At 36.9% G+C, this 22,112-nt stretch overlaps 1 protein-coding gene across 2 annotated transcripts in view; it reads right to left on the bottom strand.

The window, feature by feature from the left end:
• ZCCHC7 (zinc finger CCHC-type containing 7) overlaps positions 1 to 22,112 on the bottom strand; it is a 234,185-nt gene that overhangs the window by 55,619 nt on the left and 156,454 nt on the right. The gene's annotated exons all lie outside the window — the stretch shown is intronic.

Raw genomic sequence — 22,112 nt, forward strand, 5'->3', positions numbered from 1 at the left:
TCCTCCCGCCTCAGCCTCCTGAGTAGCTGGGACTACAGGAACGTGCCACCGTGCTAGGCTAATTTTTGTAATTTCTTCGGTAGAGACAGGGTTTTACCATGTCACCCAGGCTGGTCTCGAACTCCTGAGCTCAAGCGATCCAACCCCTTCAGCCTCCCAAAGTGCTGGCATCTGTGGTGTGCCACAGCAAGAGGCGTAACATAACCCCTTACTTCTATAACCCTCTAAACTCTTCTTTAGAGTTACTGATATTGAGTGCTCCAGAAAGTGTGAATAAACCTTGTCTTTTCTCCAGTTAACCTGTCCAGTATCAGTTAACTTGTAGGCCCCCAATTTTGAACTCAGTTTAGTAGAGGAAAAGTTTTTCGACCAAATATGAGTATTAACTGTGTCCACTAGCTTTGCATTCTAAGTGACTTTCATTATAACAGTAAAAAAATTAGACTCTGAATAATATCTCACTAATAGGGTTAGGTTCTTAGCACTGTATTTTATGACATCAAAAACAGCAAAATAAAGGAAAAAAAAAAGGAGGCCAAATATCCAGAAACCACTGACCTTGTGGGAGAAATAATTCCCCACATTTTTTTGTGTCAGCTGTTTTCTTTTCTTTCCACTGTCCTTTCACAAACGTGCAAATGGCTGCTATTCCTTTGGTCCACCCATGGCCAAGGGGGAAGGGACCTATGACTAATGCAGAAGCTAAAGTGTTGACAAAAGGACTGAAAGATCTTTTTCTCCCTTTAAAGCTAAGATTTCCTCTGTCCTCCTACCTTACTACTTTCCTCTATCTCAAAAACACAAATCAAGCTTGACTTGTTTCTTTGAAAGGCTTTTGAAGAGACATGAAGTAATCTACATTTTCCCAGGCCTACCAGGAGTAAGTGTCTAGAGACATATTTTTAAATAAAAAACTTTTCTAAGAAAACCATGAGGCTGCTTTAGAAAAAGACCAATCCATAGGTATGCAGAGATGCTGTGCTGATGATTATTTTGTTTGTAAAATTTGGAGGCTATATCCATGTACTGAGAGTAGAGAATACATTAAATAGCAGCAGCTTCTATTCCTTCATCAACCGTCCATGCTATTATTCTTTCATTCAAAGGATCCATGTATGGAGTACGCTTTGCTATAATTTTCAGAGCTGCTTTTTGTATCTCAATGTCTTTCATCATTAAAAATTCAAAATGACTACTTGAAATTATGTTAACTACTGACTTAAAATTGTTCTTAAAAAATGAAATATAAGACCAATGAAATGCAAAATGGCAACTGTTACCACTCTCCAAATTTACATGTAAACAGAAAACAGTGAAAAAGGAAGGTTTGAGAGAGGAAGGCTGACTCCATTCAGATTGCTTTAACATTTCTGTGGAATTCAATAATATTCTTATATACCACTGTCCCTCAGAATATATGAGGGATTGGTTCCAAGACTACGCTGGTAGAATCAAATCCTTGCACACTCGAGTTCCCGTCAGCCCTGTGGAACCTGCACATATAAAAAGTTGGCCCTCTGTATATGTGGGTTTCACAGCCTATGAAAACTGTATTTTCAATCCATTTTTGGTTGAGAAAAAGTTGCTTATAGGCAGACCTATGCAGTTCAAACCCGTGTTGTTCAGGGTTAACTGTACTAACAACTCCTCAAAAAGTTATATCATATTCATATTCTTACTATAGAAAATTCATCAACAAGTATACAAATTAAGTTTCAACAATAGATAAAAGCAGTATTTCTCAAGTGGTATATGAAGCAAAGACATCACCAGGAACACATAAGGCAATTCTTGTCCCTGCCATGGCTCCAAGGTTCCAGTTTTGATTTGAACCCAGTAATGACAGCAGCTTCCTGCCCTTGATCTTTACCTACTCCGTTTGTGTCTAAACTCAGAATCTCACCCCAAGGAAAGCTTTGTCCAGGGCAACTCCTCAGAACTTCCACAAACAGCAAATTCTTCAACTTGTTAAATTCTGGGTATGGTACTTGATAGAAAACTGGCTTCTAGAGTTAACTGCCGCTAATTTGCTGTGTGGTGTTGGGCAGGATACTTACGAATTCTGGGTCTGTATGACAATGGGTTAGAATAAATGGCATCCATGGTGGCACCTTCTAGTACTAAATTTCTGATTCTAATTTTCTCTCATTACTGGAATCATATACATTGTCACGTAGTGTAATTCACCTAAATTAAATCTTCCAGACCTTTGCGACTCGCACAAGGTAATTCGCCTTAAAGAGGACTTTCCACGGGGCCCAGGAACACTCATCTTCCATGTGTCCACCACCCAATGCCATAGAATGTTAAATGGGACTGCCCTAAAGTGTAAAATTAAGACTGTCCTAAGAATGCCTGTCATCAACTCATAGCTGCTTTATAGAGTTGTTCTTGTTGATAACTGGGATTGTGATTCTATTCAAATTTCAGAGCTGTGATCAAAGCAGTAGCTGATAATTCCTTCTTCGTATGAAATCAACTCTGTTTAACAAACATCTGTTGGAAAATCTATAATGAGCAAGGTGCTAGAGAGTAAAGAAAGATGAAAAAAGCTTATAGCCTTAGTAGAGTACAAGGTGACAAATGAAAGGAGAAAGAAGGAGTAAGAGAAGGCCAAAGAAATGTTATGGTAAATTTAGAAGAATGGATAATACCTCAATTTTAGGGAGAGAAGGAAAAAAGTTACAGAAGGCAGGGCTGTAAAAGAAACTAATGAGGTGCAATTTACATGTAATAAAATGTGCCTATGTAAAAATACAGTAGGATTCAATTTGACAAATGTATAAACCTGGGTAGTCACTATGAAAATCAAACGTAGAACATTTCCATCATCCCAAAATGCTACTTCGTGCACGTGTGCAGACAATCCCCCACCTAAGGCAACCACTGATTTGCCTTCTCTCAGGATAGATTTGTTTTGCCCGTTCCAGGACCTCACATAAATGAAATTATACATTATGTACTATTTTGTGTCTGTCTTATTTCCTCCTGAATATTTTTGAGATTCATCCCTGTTATTGGGTATTAGCAATTTGTTCATTCTTTTTTTTTATTACCAAGCAGTATTTCATTGTATGGATATAAAAACTTGTTTAGCTATTCATCTGGTGATGATATTGATACAGTTTGAATATATGTCCCGGCCGAATCTCATATTGAATTGTAATCCCCAAAGTTGGAGGTTGGGCCTGGTCAGAGGTGACTAGGTCATGGGGGTGGATCCATAACCTACAGTCTTATTTTTTTACACTTTCCCCCCATCTGTGGAACTAGTCTGCTATCTTTATTACACATACATACAATTACTGCATGTTAATTATGAGAAACATCTTTATATGTACATGGTGATCCAGAGTCTATAAATTGCTTTAAATATACATTTGGTCTTCAGAGCAACCCTGTCCATTATGCTTATAATAATGTTCACTTTTTTATGTGTGTGCTTTCCAACATAGGGCAAAAAAGGGCAACTTGTATTTTGTGGGAGATGCAGTGGTAATTTAGCTATTTACTGATATGACTGCATTCACATTTCAAATGTTCTGGGGAAGAATATGGGCTAGATTTCTGAAAGATAGAAGCTAGTTCACCCCATGCTTTAGTTATACTTAGTCTGCTTACATTTGGCTGTGTTAGAAGAGCTGAAGATCATCATTCCTTTACTAAGAGAGTAGTTACAGATAATTACAGAGCTGGTTATCATGACCTTTAGGGACAATCTGACAGAAGGTAGTAGCTAGTAAAATGTATTTCCAAAGATCACCAAAGATTATTGAGACAGAGGGCTCAGTTCAGCATATCTAGCTGGTTATCTACAATGCAGGTGCCAGAGACGAAGAATCATTTCCTTAGCCTAATTTCCATATAGCTCCTTCCTATAAGGAAGCCATAGAGGCCTTACATTTTCCAGATATCCTAATTTGTTACATCTAAAATGGTAAAACTCATTATTATATTTCACCAAAAGGTAGGTATGATTCAGCATATAATGAACAACAATATTCCACAAATCAGTGGTGAATTTGCCACTAATGGTGATTTAAGAATGTACCTTAAAGAGTGAAAAGTTTCCATTTAACAGTGTCAAGTTAATTTTCAATAAATATTTACTGAATCTCTCTCATGTAAAAGACATTTTTGGAGACAGAAAGATGTCTTAGACATGGTGCTTGCCCTCAAAGAATTTACCATACAGTAGAATAGTATGTGCTATCTAATGCTACCTAAAAAGCATTACTGTGTTAAATAACCATGATAATTGAATTTTTAACAATAGAAGGCTAATTTAATTAACATCAAGCTTTTAAAAAGGACAAGAAGCATATACTCTTTGGGAAAATGAGCTATTTAAAAAGCAATACTGAATTCTGCCTGTGAGAAATTAACTTATGATGACTACATCACTAAAACCGTCTCCCATATGTAAGATAGCTTCTAAAATAAGTGTGGGCCAGATGCAGTGGCTGATGCCTGCAATTCCAATACTTTGGGAGGCCAAGGTGGGAGGATTGTTTGAGCCCAGCTCAGGTAACATAGTGAGACCTCATCTCTCCAAAAACAACAACAACAACAACAAAAACCCACAAAAACTAGCCAGTTATGGTGGTGCCTGCCTATAGTCCCAGCTAATCTGGAGGCTGAGGTGGGAGGATGGCTTGAGCCCTGGAGGTTGAGGCTGCAGTAAGCCAACATGGTGCCACTGCCACCACTGCATGCCAGCAGCCTGGATGACAGAGCATGACAACCTTCGCAATAAATAAAGAAATAAATAAAACTAAGTATGTAGGTCTGTTAGCAACTGTTTTATCCCCAAATAATCTGTGTGTCTATACATTATAGACTGTGAGCTCATGGTTAGAGACTGGGAAAAAAAGAAACAATAGCTGGTATATACCTGTAATCCTTAAGGAACCAAAACTGGATTTTCTCAATATCTATTCCTGTACTTGCATCATAAAACCAAAACTCTCCCTGATCTGAGATGGCATTCTTTCAATGCTCCAAAACATAGTGAAATGTTAAGAAAAAAAAAAAAAGAAAAAAGGTAAAGTAGAAAAGGTTGTAAATAATTCCCACCAGTTAACCTGAGGTTAAGTAATTTGTGCAGTTACACCATAAAAGTAATAGCATAAAAATTATTGTCCACACTTCCTTTTTATACATCTTTTTTACATTTGTAATTTTTTTTTTTTTTTGAGACGGAGTCTCGCTCTGTTGCCCAGGCTGGAGTGCAGTGGCCGCATCTCAGCTCACTGAGATGAGCTCCTGGGTTTATGCCATTCTCCTGCCTCAGGCTCCTGAGTAGCTGGGACTACAGGTACCCACCACCTTGCCTGGCTAGTTTTTTGTATTTTTTAGTAGAGACGGGGTTTCACTGTGTTAGCCAGGACGGTCTCGATCTCCTGACCTTATGATCCGCCCGTCTCGGCCTCGCAAAGTGCTGGGATTACAGGCATGAGCCACCACGCCCGGCCTCACATTTGTAATATTTTAAAACAAAAGGTCATGTCTGTAATGTGCTTTTCCAGTTCTGTACTTTTGCTCATGGCATTCCCTTGATCTCCAACACTGTCTCCCTTTTTGCCCAATTTTCCAACCAACCCAGGACAACTTTCATGATTGCGAACGCTGAATATCTTTTAAGGCTCAGCTCCTCAAAATCAATGTATTTAGGTTGGTGCAAAAGTAATTGTGGTTTTTCCCTTTGAAAGTAATGGCAAAAACCACAACTACTTTTGCACCAACCTAAAATAAATAGAAAATATTCAGCAGTTTTCTCACTTGACCTCTAGGAGGCACTTAAAATTCTCTTGGCTGATAGAACAAAATGCTTTCCTATCTCTTGTCCCCCTTTATGGTTTCCTCTTCACTAGTTACTTGGTATACTCTATTCTTTACCCATTTTATTCTATAATTTTTCTCCCAGATTATGTCATATATACCTATAGTGAGAACTACCAAATTTGCTTCTCTAGTCACGTCTTTTCTTGGATGTCTCACAGGTATTTCAACAAACTCATAATCACTAACATGGAATTATTTTCTCTTCCTTAAAAATATACAAACAAAACCCGTACTTTCCTTCCTTGTATCTCTTCAATCTCAATGACTTGCACCATAGTCTGTTTCCCAAACCAGAAAGCTCAACTCAGGTTCTCTCTCACTTTTCATATCAAATATCAATAGGGTATCCAAAAATAGCCTCAATGCCACGATTTTAGCCCAGGGTCACTTAATATGTTACCCAGATTATTAAAATATCTTCTGACTATCTCTAGTATCACACACTGCTTTTCATTCCACTGCTACTGAAGTAATTTCTAAAACAGAAATGTGAACACATTCTGTCCTGAATGGTCCCTTGCTGCCTACAGGATACACATAAAATTCCTTTGTATATTATACAATGTACCTTTCATGATTTGGCCCTTACCTGTTTCTCTTGCTTCATTTTCCTGGTCCCAATGTTCCAGCTAAACCTAATAATTTCCCCAGTTTCCTGTTGTTCTCTGCAGCTATGCCTATACATTTATTCTCTGGAACACCTGAATTCACCCCCAATTCATCCCTTGGAATTGGGATATGGCCTTCAAGTCCCTACTCACCTCCACTGAAGTCTTATCTGGTACCCCTTCAAAAGCAGTGATGATCACTCACAACTTTGTAACATCTGGACTTTAATTGTGTAATTTCTATCTTTGTATCTTCCAAACATCGAAGCGTGATTGCTTAATTACCATAGGTATTCATATTTACTGAATGAATTAATAACATTTCTATCTGCTTTGAATTGCCTCTAGTAGTAGAAGTATATTCTCCTTCAGTCATAGTCTGAAAGCATCTCATCTGTATTTTCAAGGATCCTGGGCACTTTTAAACTCTGTATTAAGGGCTATGTCAATAAATATTTTATTTCCCTCTCTATATTAAAGTGCTCTATGGACTGAGACAGACCATATCTATTTTATCTATCCAGTTATCAGCATAATATCTTCCATACTGTGAATAACATCAGAAAATAAAATTGAAAAGAAAAAGCAAAAAAGGAAACATTCATATGGACAACTGTATGAATAAGTACTGATCTGAATTGGGGCACATAAGCCAGTAAATAATTTAATGAACTGTCATTATATAATAAAAATTCAGTAAGACAGTTCTCTTTATTTAGGGAAAAAACTTACAGTTTCTATAATAACCAGTTCTTAAGAATTAAAATGGACTTTAAAAAATAACCCTGCCATTATTGAAATAACTCTGTGGTAGAAATAGAATCCACATGAAATAAGATAATTGCACGTTTATAGATAATCATGCTTGTACCTAACCAGTGTTTATGGATTAAAGATCACACAAAGCTGCCAGATATTTATGTCATATCCTTTCCTGAGCCTAACTCCACTACACGAGATAACCCCTTGGGATCTTTCTCACTTCTAATAAGCAACTGAAACAGCCACAGATGAAGTTACTATTCCCAACTTCATCAGCAGCATCTGTTTTCAACGGAAACTTTTGAAATACACACAATGCCACATTCAAATCCCCTGAGGGCTAAGCCACTTTATTCACTTGCATTCTTCTGAAACTGCTCCCTTTTTCTGTCTTGGTTTTCTCAAATTTATACTTTTCAATTATAACATTGGTCACAAAACTGTTTTAGTCATTAAAATTTTTCACTGTATAAGTGAAAACAGTTTAAATAAAACACATTTTAATAGCAGAATCTGCAAGTAAAGCATCAAAATGTTCACCTTATTTTAAATCATATTAAATTTACCAGAAACAATTTTTTATTTTTAACATGTGTGTAAAAGAAATGGGGTTTCTTTTTTTAGAGGTAGAGGAGGAAGAAGAAAGAGGAAATAAATACAGGTGCTTAGCAGAGGGTTATACAGAGCTTTTGCTAAGTTATTAGTCATATTAAGGCCTTTGTTTATAGAGAGAGAGAAGGCCTCACCTCCCATTATCTCTGCCCCAAACGTGCAGTCAATGAACCACCTGGCTTACAAAACATTTATTCAGAAATTTAAAATGACCCTCAAATCATACTAAAAAACAAGAACAGAAATGGGAAAATTTATCAACAGAAACAGTAAATGTAACAAGATTATGGAAGTTGTTTTTTCTTCCTTTAAATATATCGAATATGGATGCCTGTTCCCCACCTCCAACACTCCCTGAAAGGCAAAAAGAAAATATACCACATGTATATTTATCTGTAAAATGACAAGCACAAATAAAACACATTTAAAAATGTTTTTTTTTAAATGGGTTTCTATATTTAAAAAAAATTTAGTCTTTTTCAGCACAGCTGGGAATAATGAATAAGTAATGACAAAATTATTCCTAGGACGATGAAACAGTATAGTTTTCCAAGGTATGGCAGGAGGCCATGAGGTATCTTATATTTATAAAAGGGTCCAATGTATGAAGAAAAATAAAACTCTTCTCTAGTCTTTGGAAGACCTTTAAGAAAGAATAGAAGTATGTCCTATCAATTTTTTTTTTGGGGGGGGACAGAATCTTAGTCTGTCGCCCTGGCTGGAGTACAACGGCCCTATTTCAGCTCACTGCAACCTCTGTCCGCCTCCTGGGTGCAAATGATCCTCCCATCTCAGCCCTCCAAGTAGCTGGTACTACTGTGATGCGCCACCACACTCAGCTAACTTTTGTATTTTTTGTACAGATAGGGATTTGCCATGTTGCCCAGGCTGTTCTCGAACTCCTGGGCTTAAGTGATTCACCTGCCTTGGTCTCCGAAAGTGCTGGGATTACAGGCATGAGCCACTGCACATGGCCTCAATTCTTATAAACAGTTAGAAACGTCAAAATAAAAAAAAACCTCAAACTAAAATTGGGTCCAGTAAACCTGATGGTATATTCAGGGTTAAACTAAACATTACAATTATTCCCAATATTTACCATTTGTTTATTATTCAACAAATACTCAGTTCTATGTTGCAAGCACTATTCTACATGCTTGGGATATATATATTAATGAAAAAAATAGACATTGCTTTCCTTGATAGAACTTACAGTCTAGTGGGAAACTGAAACAATTAAAAACCAAACATATTAAATGTAATGTAATTTAATTTACATTACATAATGTAATGTAACATACACGTAAATGATGTATGTTAGAAAGGCATAAGAGCTTTGGAAAAAAGAAAAAGTAGAGCAGGGTAATGGAAATTGGGTATGGGTTACAACTTTACATAGGGTAGACAGAATATCCTTCATTGACATTTTAGCAACAACTGAAAGGAGATGGAAGAATCAGTCATGTACTTCTGTGGTAAGAGCATTCTAGACAGTAGGCAGAGCCAAAGCTATGTTTTTAAGGCAAAAATATTCCTGATGTGTTTAAGGAACGGGCGAGAGACCAGTATGGCTAGAGTGCAGAAAATGAAGGGAATGTGAAGATAAGATTACAGAGGTATTGGTTTATGAAGGGCTTTGTAGGCCATTATAAGGATTTTGACTTTTACTCTGAGTGAAACAAAAAGTCATAAGAGTAATATGATTTGACTTATAACTCAAAGAATCACTACACTGAGAAGGAAAAATAGACAGGAGGGTCAAGTATAGAAGCAAGGAGATCAGTTAGAATGTTACTGCAATAATTCAGTCCAAAAAGGATAGTACCTCTGACCAGGGTGGAGTACTGGGTGTGCTGAGAAGTAAAGGAATTCTGAATATAATCTGGAGGTAAAGCTAGTAAGATTTGTTGAAGAACTGGATATTAAGGTAAAAGAGGCCAGGTGCGGTGGCTCATGCCTGTAATCCCAGCACTTTGGGAGGCTGAGGCGGACGGATCACAAGGTCAGGAGTTCGAGACCAGCCTGGCTAACATGGTGAAACACTGTCTCTACTAAAAATACAAAAAATTAGCCGGATGTGGTGGTAGGCGCCTGTAATCCCAGCCATTTGGGAGGCTGACGCAGGAGAATTGCTTGAACCTGAGAGGCAGAGGTTGCAGTGACCCGAGACGGCACCACTGTACTCTAGCCTGGGTGACAGAGCGAGATTCCATCTCAAACAAAAACAAAAACAAAAACAAAAACAAAAAAAAGTAGAAGAAGAACACAGTAATGATGACTACCAGGTTTTTAGCCTCAGCAACAAAAATGATAATTACTGCAACTAAAAAATGCAGAGGAACATGTTTTGAGGGAAAGATGAATTTAGTTTGGACAGGTTGGATTTGCAATAGGATTAGAATATTCAAATGACGATGTGGAGTATGCTATTTGATACTAGATTATGAGTCTTAAGTTTCAGAGACAGATCTGAACTGGAAATATAAATTTGTCAATTGTGGCATGGAAATGGTATTCAGAATAGGACTGAGCGAGAGTACCAAGGGTTTGAGTGTAGCAAAAGGATAGAACATGAGCAAGAATTTAGGAGTAATCAGTGAGGTGAGAGGAAACTTGGTGGGGGAACAGGTCAGTGCCCCGTAAACCAACTAAAGACAATGTACTTATCAAAGAAGAGGTGTTATCAATTATAGTAAATGCCACCAATAGGGCAGGTAAGAAAAAGACTGAGAACTGACCCTTGGATTTATTAGGAAAGTCACTGGTGATCCTGTTAAGAGAAGTTTGGGTGGAATGGTGATGCAAAAATCTGGCTGGACTAAAAAGAGAACTGAAGGAGAGAATTCAGGGGCAGTAAGTAGACACATGTTTGATCATTCTGATCACAAAAGAAATATTCATTCACCATAATGTGGTACCCTATCTCCTTAAAAGTTCTACTTTCTATTATGGCAATACATGACTTGGTCCAGAAGGAAGAATTTGTATATTAGATGGATAATAAATCACCAAAGCTACTTGGGTTTCAATTTAGCTCCAGAGAAAATATATACATACATACTTTTTTTCTTGAGACAAGGTCTCACAATGTCACCCAGGCTGGAGTGTAGTGGTGCAATCATGTCTCAGTGCAGGCTCAACCTCCTGGGTTCAAGCAATCCTCCCACCTCAGCCTCCCAAGTAGCTGGGACCACAGCTGTGTACCACCATGTTTGGCTAATTTTTTATATTTTTCTGTTATATGGGGTTTTGCCATAATGCCCAGGCTAGTCTCAAACTTTTGGGCTCAAGCAATCCACCTACCTCAGCCTCCCAAACTGCCTGGATTATAGGCATGAGCCACTGCACCCAGCCTCCAGAGAGAATATTGACAGAAGTGTCTTTAAGTACAAATGGTTAAAGTTTTTTTTTTAACCATTTAAACTCACACTGTATTGACTTTTATTTCCAATACATATAATATGTCCTGATAAAAACCAGAATACTTTTAAGGAGCAAAAAACTGTAAAAACAAGAAAAACCTTCATACTTGTTACATATTTAAAAAAATTTAACAAATGCCATTGATCAAATGTAATTAGGACTAGCTATATAAAATGCAAAAAAGGTATTTTTTGTGTATAAACACATATTATATGTATATATACACAGAGAAATAAAACAGTTAAACAGTTTCTACCTGTTTTTGTGTACTTCCTTTTCAGATATTGTTCGCTTAAGGATCTTGGCCTCTGTTACTGTCTAACTGGAATTCACAAAACTCAATGACTCATGGTTTTCAAAGCTTAGGCCAACGTTTGCAGAACAAGGTTGCTTTGTTATTATAGATACCAATGTACCTATAATAAGTATTACTGATTTAAAGTTGAGATTGCCAGAAAGAAGCAAGAAGGCATGAGGGATTGGAAATTATTACATAAAACTTTATGTTAAAAGGAAAACAACTTTAAAAAAAACCTCATCCTAGTTGATTGTGTGCTTTTGTACAAATGTTCATCCTAATTTTTGAATTAATTTTAATGTATGACACCTTAAAGAAAATATGTACAATACATAAAGAATGTTCTTTTTCACATCCCCACTAACAGACTTTTCTAGAGAAAGAAAATCATGGCTGGGCATGGTGGCTCATGCTTGTAGTCCTAGCTACTCGGGAGGCTGAGGCAGCAGGATTGCTAGAGCCTGGGAGGCAGAGGTTGCAGTGAGCAGTAATTACACCACTGCACTTCAGCCTGGATGGAAGACAGAGGCTATGTTTGAACAATGGGAGAGAGGAGGGGAGGAAAGGAGGAAGGGAGAAAGAGAAGGAGGGAGGGAAGAAGGGAAGGAGGGAAGGAGGGAGGGAGGGAGGGAGAGGGGGACGGAGGGAAAAAATCAAGATTAAATTAATAAAAAAAGAATATAGGACATAAAAATAGCTAATACATATAAAGAGCTTATTCTGTGCCAGGTACTAAGTTAAACATTTATGTATTTTTCTTTTCTTTTTTTTTTTTTTGAGACAGGGTCTCACTCTGTTGCCTAGGCTGGAGTACAGTGGTGTGATCTCAGCTCACTGCAGCCTCAAGACTCCCCAGCTCAAGAGAATTCTTGTGCCTCAGCCTCCTGAGTAGCCGAGAAATCAGGCATGCACCACCACACCTGGCTAATTTTTGTATTTTTAGTAGAGATGGGATTCCACCATGTTGCCCAGGCTGCTCTCAAGCTCCTGATTTCAAGTGATCCACCTTGGCCTCCCAAAGTGCTGGAATTAATAGGCGTGAGCCACTACGCCCTGCCTATATTTCTAATTTAACTCTCATAACCATCTTACAAAGGTAGGTATTACAATTTTATTTCACAGATGAGTACAGGTGAGGTTTATGAATTCATAAAAATACGAATATTTAAATAATTAATACCAAAAATCTTCTCAGTGGCAGACTAGGGGTTCAAACCCATGTTTACATCCAAACCATGCTCTTAACCAATATGCTATATAATCTCCCTAAATTATTTTATTAATAGTGTTCTGACTTTCTCTAATAATAAAATTACTGGTACTCATTTCAACAATATCATTTTATCATGTAGCACATGACAATTACTAATGTGAAAACTTGTGTTTAAAATTGCATCTTTCTACTTTTTTTTTTTTTTTTTTTTTTTGAGGCGGAGTCTCACTCTGTCGCCCAGGCTGGAGTGCAGTGGTGCGATCTCAGCTCACTGCAAGCTCCGCCTCCCGGGTTCACGCCATTCTCCTGCCTCAGCCTCCTGAGTAGCTGGGACTACAGGCGCCCGCCACCGCGCCCGGCTAATTTTTTGTATTTTTAGTAGAGACGGGGTTTCACCATGGTCTCGATCTCCTGACCTTGTGATCCGCCCGCCTCGGCCTCCTAAAGTGCTGGGATTACAGGCGTGAGCCACCGCGCCTGGCCTGCATCTTTCTACTTTTAACATATGGCTGTTTTCTGATACGGATATGAATGATGGTATCTGAAGTTATACTAGTCTTCTATGTAGAGAGAAACTTGACTGAGGTTTTATAAAAATAAAGCCCCAAGTTTCTACTTGTGGTTAACTTTTATTATATAATTATACCAGAATGTAAGGAGAGAGGAACCAGTTCCATCTTCCTCTCCACTGTATCTCTATCACCTGTGTGGTGTTTGTCACATAGTAGGTGCTCAACAAATACTGCTTAATGAATAAATGTTGAAGAAACAAGTGATTTTCCTAAACATATGCCAATTTTAAAAAATCTTTAACAGTCAACTGTCATCTGTCTGAGACACTGGTTAACTCTTCTATTTATATAAGCAGCAACTAATAAGTATTGATTGATTTATAGCTTGATCAACTAGCAGAATAAATATAAATTTGATTTTTAAAAATTATATTCCAAAACAACAATATAGCATATTATAGGCAAATGGAATACTTAGACCCATTCCCCAAAAGCCTGCTCCTAAGTTATGATGCTAACAACCTATTTACAGTATGACCAATATAGAAAAATAAGAGAGGAAGAAGAATAGAACAAAAGACAAGAAAATGTCAGGAAATGGCAGAAGAAAATGAGAAAGAGAAATCATTTCAAAAATACCATCTCAAGATAAAAGAGGGCAGTTTATAAAGAAACACCAGGGATGAATAAAAACCTAGGTTCTTCCAAGACATATTGAGTAATTATGTATTAAACATTTTCTCTTTCTTTCAGCTTCAATTTCTCATTTGTGAACATAAATATAGCCTTACATGATCTCTAAGTTAAATTTTTCTATAGAAACCAATTCAAATGGTATCTGCTTCCTCAAACTTCTCAAACAAAAATCCAAGCGCTGGATATCTGGACAATATTCTCTATTAATTCTATTGTCTTTCAAAACATCAAAATCTCTATATAAATAAATGAAATGCTCCCCTACCAATCTCCTTAAGCCACCCATACTAGAAAGAATGAAACACTTAAACTTTTTATAACAAAACTTCTAATAAAAAAGGAAATTTAAAAAATTAAAGCCTAAATTTGTACATAGAAATATGAATCAGCAACATATGTGAAACATTTGTTAGAAATGTAAACAGTTCATGCCTCCTGGGAATACATACTAACCTACACTCCAGAAACAGACTATGGCTATTTATAATCCCTATGCAGTAGGCACTATTGAGGCCTACAGGGAAGCTTTAAAGCTGGATTTTTCAACAAGGCTCACAAGTCCTGAGGTTAAATATACATGAATTACGGATGTTTAATCCAACTTACGATACCATCTTTTCATATTTAAAGCAGTTTCTCTTATACAGAAAAAATACAAAATACATGAGCTGACCCTAACAGAAGTTCCTGAAGAGGTAATATAAAAATCAGTTTCGTTTTTTTTTTAACCATTTAAACTCACACTGTGTTGACTTTCATTTCCAATACATATAATATGTCCTGATAAAAACCAGAATACTTTTAAGGAGCAAAAAAGCTATAAAAACAAGAAAAATCTTCATATTTGTTACATATTTAAAAAAATTTAACAAACACCATTGATCAAATGTAATTAGGACTAGCTACATAAAATACAAAAAAAGTATATTTTTTTGTGTGTATAAACACACATAAATATGTATATACACAGAGAAATAAAACAGTTAAACAGTTTCTACCTGTTTTTGTGTACTTCCTTTTCAGATATTGTTCGCTTAGAGTCTTGGCCTCTGTTACTGTCTAACTTGAATTCACAAAACTCAATGGCTCATGGTTTTCAAAGCTTAGGCCAACGTTTGCAGAACAAAGTCGCTTTCTCTCTCTCTCTCTTTTTTGGTGGGTACAAGTATGGGGACCACAGGAACAGTTAAATTCATGGCATGGCTGGTCTACCACACAGTCGGGGGAATTCTTTAAATAGAGCCTGTCACTCTCTTGGCCCATCAATGGGATTTCCTTCTCGAACTGCTGATTCGTTCAGGTACACAACAGAGGAAATTTCAGTTAACCTTTGTTTCACCCCAGGGAAAAATCTGTCTGAAAGTATAAAATGAATAGATTAAAAAAAAAAAAATAAGCAGCTCAGCCACAGGGCCATTCTCTTAGTGTTCACTGCAGCTTAACTTAAACAGTAAAAAGGGCAGTGGAATGTTTCACTTCCAATGGAAAATTCAAGCACAATATAGAACTTGGGAATCTAGTTAGAGTTTATTTTGATGACTAAACCAAACCAACTGTACTTTCTGTTTTCATAAACTTGAAAATTTCCCTTCTGATAATTTTACAAGAGTCAGAATTTTTTTCTTATATCACCATTACTACTATGATCCAACTGAGTTGCCTATTAGCAGAACTGTATACTAATTCTTCTCCCCAAAAAAGTGACTCTTAGGAATATTTTCAAATAAAAGTATATTATTAAAGTCATAATAGGAAAACAGGAAAAAGAGGGGTCAAATAAATTATAACCCTGTTAAATTCTCCCCTATTATTCTTTTCAAAACAGAAAATTCAAGTAAGGAAGGACAAAAGGAGGAGCCCATTTTTCCATTTTAAAGTTTTCTGTTTTCAAACAATAGGAATACTTGAAGAGGCTATAGTTAAATGTAGATATGTAAAATCTTGGGGTATGGAGCAAAAATACAGAAAATTTAATTTAAAATTTGTTTTCTCCTGAAACTATGGTAACTTCGATTGATATATATTTTTCTACAATGATGAACATAAATTTTAGGATGTGCTGGATAGACACTGACTACCGATCTTTGTTTCTCCCAAATTATTTCTGAACTCCATGAAAGAAAAAAGAATTGTGCTGTCAATATTTTTCATACACATTATCCCATTACTATTCTTATCTATTGACTGCAAGCAACTACACCAACTCAATATAATATCAAGAGCACACATGGGTATTAAAACAACGGAAAAGAAAACAATCGAATTTAATAGCATCCTAAAGTCACAACCCAAGCATGATTGAGGTGCTTCAACATCTTTCTCCCCACCCCACCCCACATCTCCATCTGGCATTCCACTAATTTGGAGGCTACTCTGCCTCTGGAACAAATGCCATTTTCATTAAAAAAAAAAAAAAAAAGATTCAAGGTCTCTTTGACTCTTTTCTTATCCTCCCTCTCCCCATTTTTTAAAAAGCCAGAACCAGGCTAGAATGCAGTGGCAAAAACATGGCTCACTGAAGCTTCAACCTCCTGGGGGCAAACAATCCTGCTGCCTCAGTCTTCCATGTAGCTGGGACCACAGGAGCACACAGTCACACCCTGGTGATTTTTAAATTTTTTTGTAAAGATGGGATCTCATTTTGTTGCCCATGCTGGTCTTGAACTCCTGGACTCAGGCGATCCTCCTGTCTTGTTTAAACTTTTTTTTTTTGAGATGGAGTCTCACTCTGTCGCCCAGGCTGCAATGCAGTGGCATGATCTTGGCTCACTGCAAGCTCCGCCTCCCGGGTTCACGTCATTCTCCTGCCTCAGCCTCCCAAGTAGCTGGGACTACAGGCGCCCGCCACCATGCCTGGCTAATTTTTTGTATTTTCAGTACAGACGGGGTTTCACCTGTTAGCCAGGATAGTCTCGATCTCCTGGCCTCGTGATCTGCCCGCCTCAGCCTCCCAAAGTGCTGGGATTACAGGCATGAGCCACCGTGCCCGGCCTTGTTTAAACTTTTAAAAAATCATGGTTAAATATAGAAAACATAGTATTTACTATCCATCTTTACCATTCTTAAGCATACCGTTCAGTCGTATTAAGTACATTCAAATTGTTTTGCAACCATCACCAGAACTCTTTTCATCTGGCAAAACTGAAACTATTAAACAAGTTAATATTTTATTTTTGATAGAAAACATGGAGGGTACATTCTTACTCTACTGACATGGCCTCAAAATCCTGAGACTGGAGCTGATTCCGAAGAAATGAAAAGCTTATTGCTCAGCTCTCAAAAGATTTAAGACAGAAGAGAATTAAAAGTTGTAAGGAAGTTTGAACTCTGGTACCTTAGGAACCATACATGGGAGTAGGAATAAAGTGCATGTCTTTGTTAAAAAGAATTTAAATGCAGAATATTAATGTTTAGCTGTATTTGCATACTGTAAAAACCAAAGGAGGTCATAATTCAGCTGTTTTATGATAGAGTTCTCAGAACATCCTTAGCCTACGAAATAAAACCTGCCAGGTAAGTAGGTTGGTTACAGGTGGTGAAGCCATTACTAAATGTGTACATGCTGAAGTTAATGTTTACAGACAAGCTTAAGCATTTCCTTTCCTTAGCAACTGCTAGTCCTGTAAAGCATTCCTGTAATACAAAATGCCATACCAAACAGTGTAAATACATCTCTCAAAATGAGATTCAAAATGAGTGATATAGTACAATCACATGTGATAAAAGATGTATTTACAGAGACTTGAGGAATATTTTCTCAGTTTATTTTCTGAAAATCTGTTTTGTGTACCAGCTTGACACTATATACGAAGTGGAGACTCATACATGCTATATTTAAAGAAGCTGCACATAGTTTATAACTCATATTTTTTCCTAAATATGGGAGAAAAATTCAAGAGGAAAACACACACAAAACTGAAAGAATTTCACCTCTATGTCACAATCTATTTGTGTATTTTTCTCTCTTTTTAATAGAAGAATATTAGAGGGCAGGTGTTGTGGCTCATGCCTGTAATCCCAGTGCTGTGGAAGGCCGAGGCAGGAGGATCACTTAAGCCCAGGAGTTTGAGACCAGCCTGGGCAATATAGGGAGACCCTGTCTCTACAAATAATTTAAAAATTAGCTGGGCATGGTGATGTATACCTGAAGCAGGAGGGACTTTAGGAACTATACATGGGAGTATATATTAGCTATAGTAGATATTAACTCTACTTAGAGTTAATATCATACAATCTATGAAAAATGTAAGAAACTCGTAACCATATGATTTTATTTACCTGCCCATCCCAGTCCTTTCTGATATAGTTGCCATATGTATTTATGTATTACATCTACACAGAAATCACCCAATGTTACTTTTTCTTTGCTTTCAACATCATATACATTTTAAACAAATTAAGAGGATAAAAAAAGACCTGAGTCTGGGAGGCCAAGGTTACAGTGAGACATGATTGCGCCTCTACATTCCAACCTGTGTGACAAAGCAAGACTCTGTCTCAAGAAAGAGAGAGAGAGAGAGAGACAGAGAAAATCAGAGAATCATCTGTAACAATTAGCTAATCAAGCAGTAACAAAAAAATTTTACTGAATTTTTAATTTAGCAGTATGTTATTTAATTTCCAAATATTTGGGGACTTTCCAGATTTTTTTTTTTTTTGCTATTGATTTCTAATTCTATTGTGATCAGAGAACTTTCCAGATTTTTTTTTTGTTATTGATTTCTAATTCTATTGTGTTCAAATAACATACTCTAAGATTTCAATCTTTTGAAGCTAATTTTATGGTCCACCATATGGTCTATCTTGTTAAATGCATACTGGAAAAGAATGCATATTCTGTAATTATTGGATTTTGTATTCTATAAATGCCAATTATGTCAAGGTGGGTGGTATTACAGTATTACTCTGATCTTCTATGTCCTTACTGGTAGTTTTAATCTACTACTTGTCAATTATTGAGAAAGGCACTCAGACTTCCAATTATGCTTGTGGACTTCTCTATGATGAGGAGATCCTTTAATCCTATCAAATTTTGTTTTTATCTATTTTGAAGGTCTGTTTGATTCCAGTACCTTTGTTGTTGACTTGATCCTTTTATCTTTCTGAAACATCCTTTTTTTTTTTTTTTTTTTTGAGACAGAGTCTCGCACTGTCGCCCGGGCTGGAGTGCAGTGGTGGAATCTCATATCACTGCAAGCTCCGCCTTCCGGGTTCACGTCATTCTCCTGCCTCAGCCTCCTGAGCAGCGCCTGCCACCCCGCCCAGCTAATTTTTTGTATTTTTAGTAGAGACAGGGTTTCACCGTGTTCGCCAGGATGGCCTGGATCTCCTGACCTCGTGATCCGCCTGCCTCGGCCTCCCAAAGTGCTGGGATTACAGGCATGAGCCACCACACCCGGCTGGAAACATCCTTGTTTACCTCTGTTACTACTATTCTTTGTTTCAAAGTCTACTTATCTGATATTAATATGACCACGCCAGCTTTCATATACTTATTTTTAGCCTTTTAATTGGAGTGTTCTGTATATATACAATTAATGTAATTATGTTTTTCTAATTTTTTTTTTTTTTTTAATTTATAGAGATAAGGTCTCGCTATGGTGCCTGGGCTCGTCTCAAACTCTTGGGCTTAAACGATCCTCCTGCCTTGGCTTCCCAAAGTGCTAGGATTACATGCATGAGCCACTGGACCTGGTCAGATGTAATTATCAATATGTCTACATTTAGATCTTTCAATTACTGCTTTTTGTTACTCTGTCCTTCCTTTCCTCCTTTGGAGTAATTTAATATTTTTAAGATTTCAATATAATTACTCTATTGGCATTTTAGGTTTACGTCCTTATGTTTTTTTGTCTTTTTTTAAAGTGTCTATTCTAAGAAGTGAAATATACCTTTACATTTTCAGAGTCTACTTAGAGTTAATATCATACAATTTATGAAAAATGTAAGAAATTTGTAACCCCATGATTCTATTTACCTGCCCATCCCAGTCCTGATATAGTTGCCATATGTATTACATCTACGTATAAATCACCCAATATTATTTTTTTTTGCTTTCAACATCATATACATTTTAAACAAATTAAGGGGATAAAAAAAGACAAGGTTTCCCTTCATTCCTTTTTGAAAACAGGAGTTTGAGTTGGTATATCATTTCCCTTCATCCCAAATAATTTACTTCGGCATTTCTACTAGTGCAGGGTAGCTGGCAACATATTCTTTCTCACTTTTAATTTTTTAATAGAGACAGGGTTTCTGGCAGGCTGGTCTCAAACTCCTGGCTTCAAGTGATCCACCTGCCGTGGCCTCCCCAAATGCTGGGATTACAGGTGTGAGCTACCGCATCTGGTCCTTTCTCACTTTTTAAATCTAAAATAATCTTCAAGTGGCATTCATTCCCGAGGGATATTTCTGCTGGATGTAGAATTCTTGATTCGCAGCTTTCCCCAAAGCTCTCCTTCCCTAAGCACTTTAAAGATGGTGTTCTACTGCATTTGGCCTCCATTGTTTCTAATAACAAGTCAACTCTCCGTTTTATTATTATTCTTGTTACTATTTACAAGATTTTTATTGTTATCATTAGTTTTCATCAATTTGGGATATGAATCTCTTCAATATGTACAATTATATCTTTCACTAAATGTGGGGAATTCTCTCCTATTTCTCTTTTAAATGTATTTTTGGCCCCAGTTTCCTTCTCTTCTTCTGGGACTCAAATGACACATATTAGGTCTTAATATTGCTCAATGAGTCACTGGGGGGCTACTCTTTTGAATTTATTTTTAAAGTTTTCTTTCTCTCTGTTTTTCAGATTGGGTGATTCAGATCTTCAATTTCACTGGTATTTTCAATCTGTTATTAAGCTCATACACTGAATGTTTATTTCAGATATTACATTTTTCAGTTCTAAAATTTCCATTTACTTCTCTTTTATAGTTTTATTTCTCCAGCAAGTTTCATATTTGTTATTTTAGTGTATGCCATTTTGTATCCTTGAGCATAGTCATGATTAATAACAGCTTTAAAATCCTTGTCAGTCATTTGTGTTGGCACCCACCTGTATGTAGTCCGAGCTACTTGGCAGGCTGAAGTGAGAGGATCACCAGAGTCTGGGAGCTCGAGGCTACAGTGAGTTAAGATTGCACCTATAAATGGTCATTGCACTCCAGTCTGGGGGACAGAGTGAGACTCCTACCTCAAAACAAAACAAAACACACACACACCCTCTTTTTTTTTGTTTTCTAATTGCTATATAAGGGTCATCCCAGAGTTAGTGTCCTTTGGCTGCCTTTTCTTGAGTATACATCAAAGTTTCCAGTTTCTTTTTATTTATGTCTGGTAATTCTGGATTGTATTCTAGATCTTGTGAATGATACTTTTTAGAGGCTATGGATTCTGTTATGTTCCGCTAAAGAATGTTAATGTTTTGTTCAAGGATCAAATATTTGATAATCATTTATATGCAGAACTTGGGATCTCCCTCTGAGAATTTTTTTCACTTTCCAGGTGCTATAGAAACCTCTATTTTCTGATTCCCCAAACCAGTAAGAATTGGGATTTCTGAGTTCTAATCACCCCCATGGTGTAGCCATTAGTAACTGCCCTCAAGCATAAAATCCTAAAAATAAGAAAGTCATCAAATGCTTTTTCTTTATTCTAAATGTTGACTTCCTATGAGTTTCTGCCCACTTTGGTTTGGTCTCCAGTGCTTTCAGATAGTTTATTATTTCATTTTATTTATTTCATTTTAGAGATGGGGTCTTGCTATGTTGCCCAGGCTGGTCTTGGACTCCTGGCCTCAAGCAATCTTCCTGTATGAACAGCCCCAAATGCTGGGATAAGAGGCATGAGCCATCCAGGTCGGGCCAGATTACTTTATGTTTTTAAGTATTAAAGTATGCTTTCAATTGATGTGTGTGTGTACAAACACTTAGATTTTAGGTACTAAACATGTATAGTACAATGCTTCGTCCAGAGTAGAATTACTTGTGGGAAAATTGGTACATTATGAACAATTCTGCCATTACCAGTAGCAGAACTCTGAAACTTTTTGGCATGGTGTTGTAATTATAATCTTTTTTTACAAAATCTTCCACTCTTCATTCTTAGCTCCACTCACACAAAGAATGAGTCTCTACTTGGTG

This window comes from Piliocolobus tephrosceles, chromosome 14 (genome assembly GCF_002776525.5).
Source record: "Piliocolobus tephrosceles isolate RC106 chromosome 14, ASM277652v3, whole genome shotgun sequence".
Taxonomy (NCBI): domain Eukaryota; kingdom Metazoa; phylum Chordata; class Mammalia; order Primates; family Cercopithecidae; genus Piliocolobus; species Piliocolobus tephrosceles.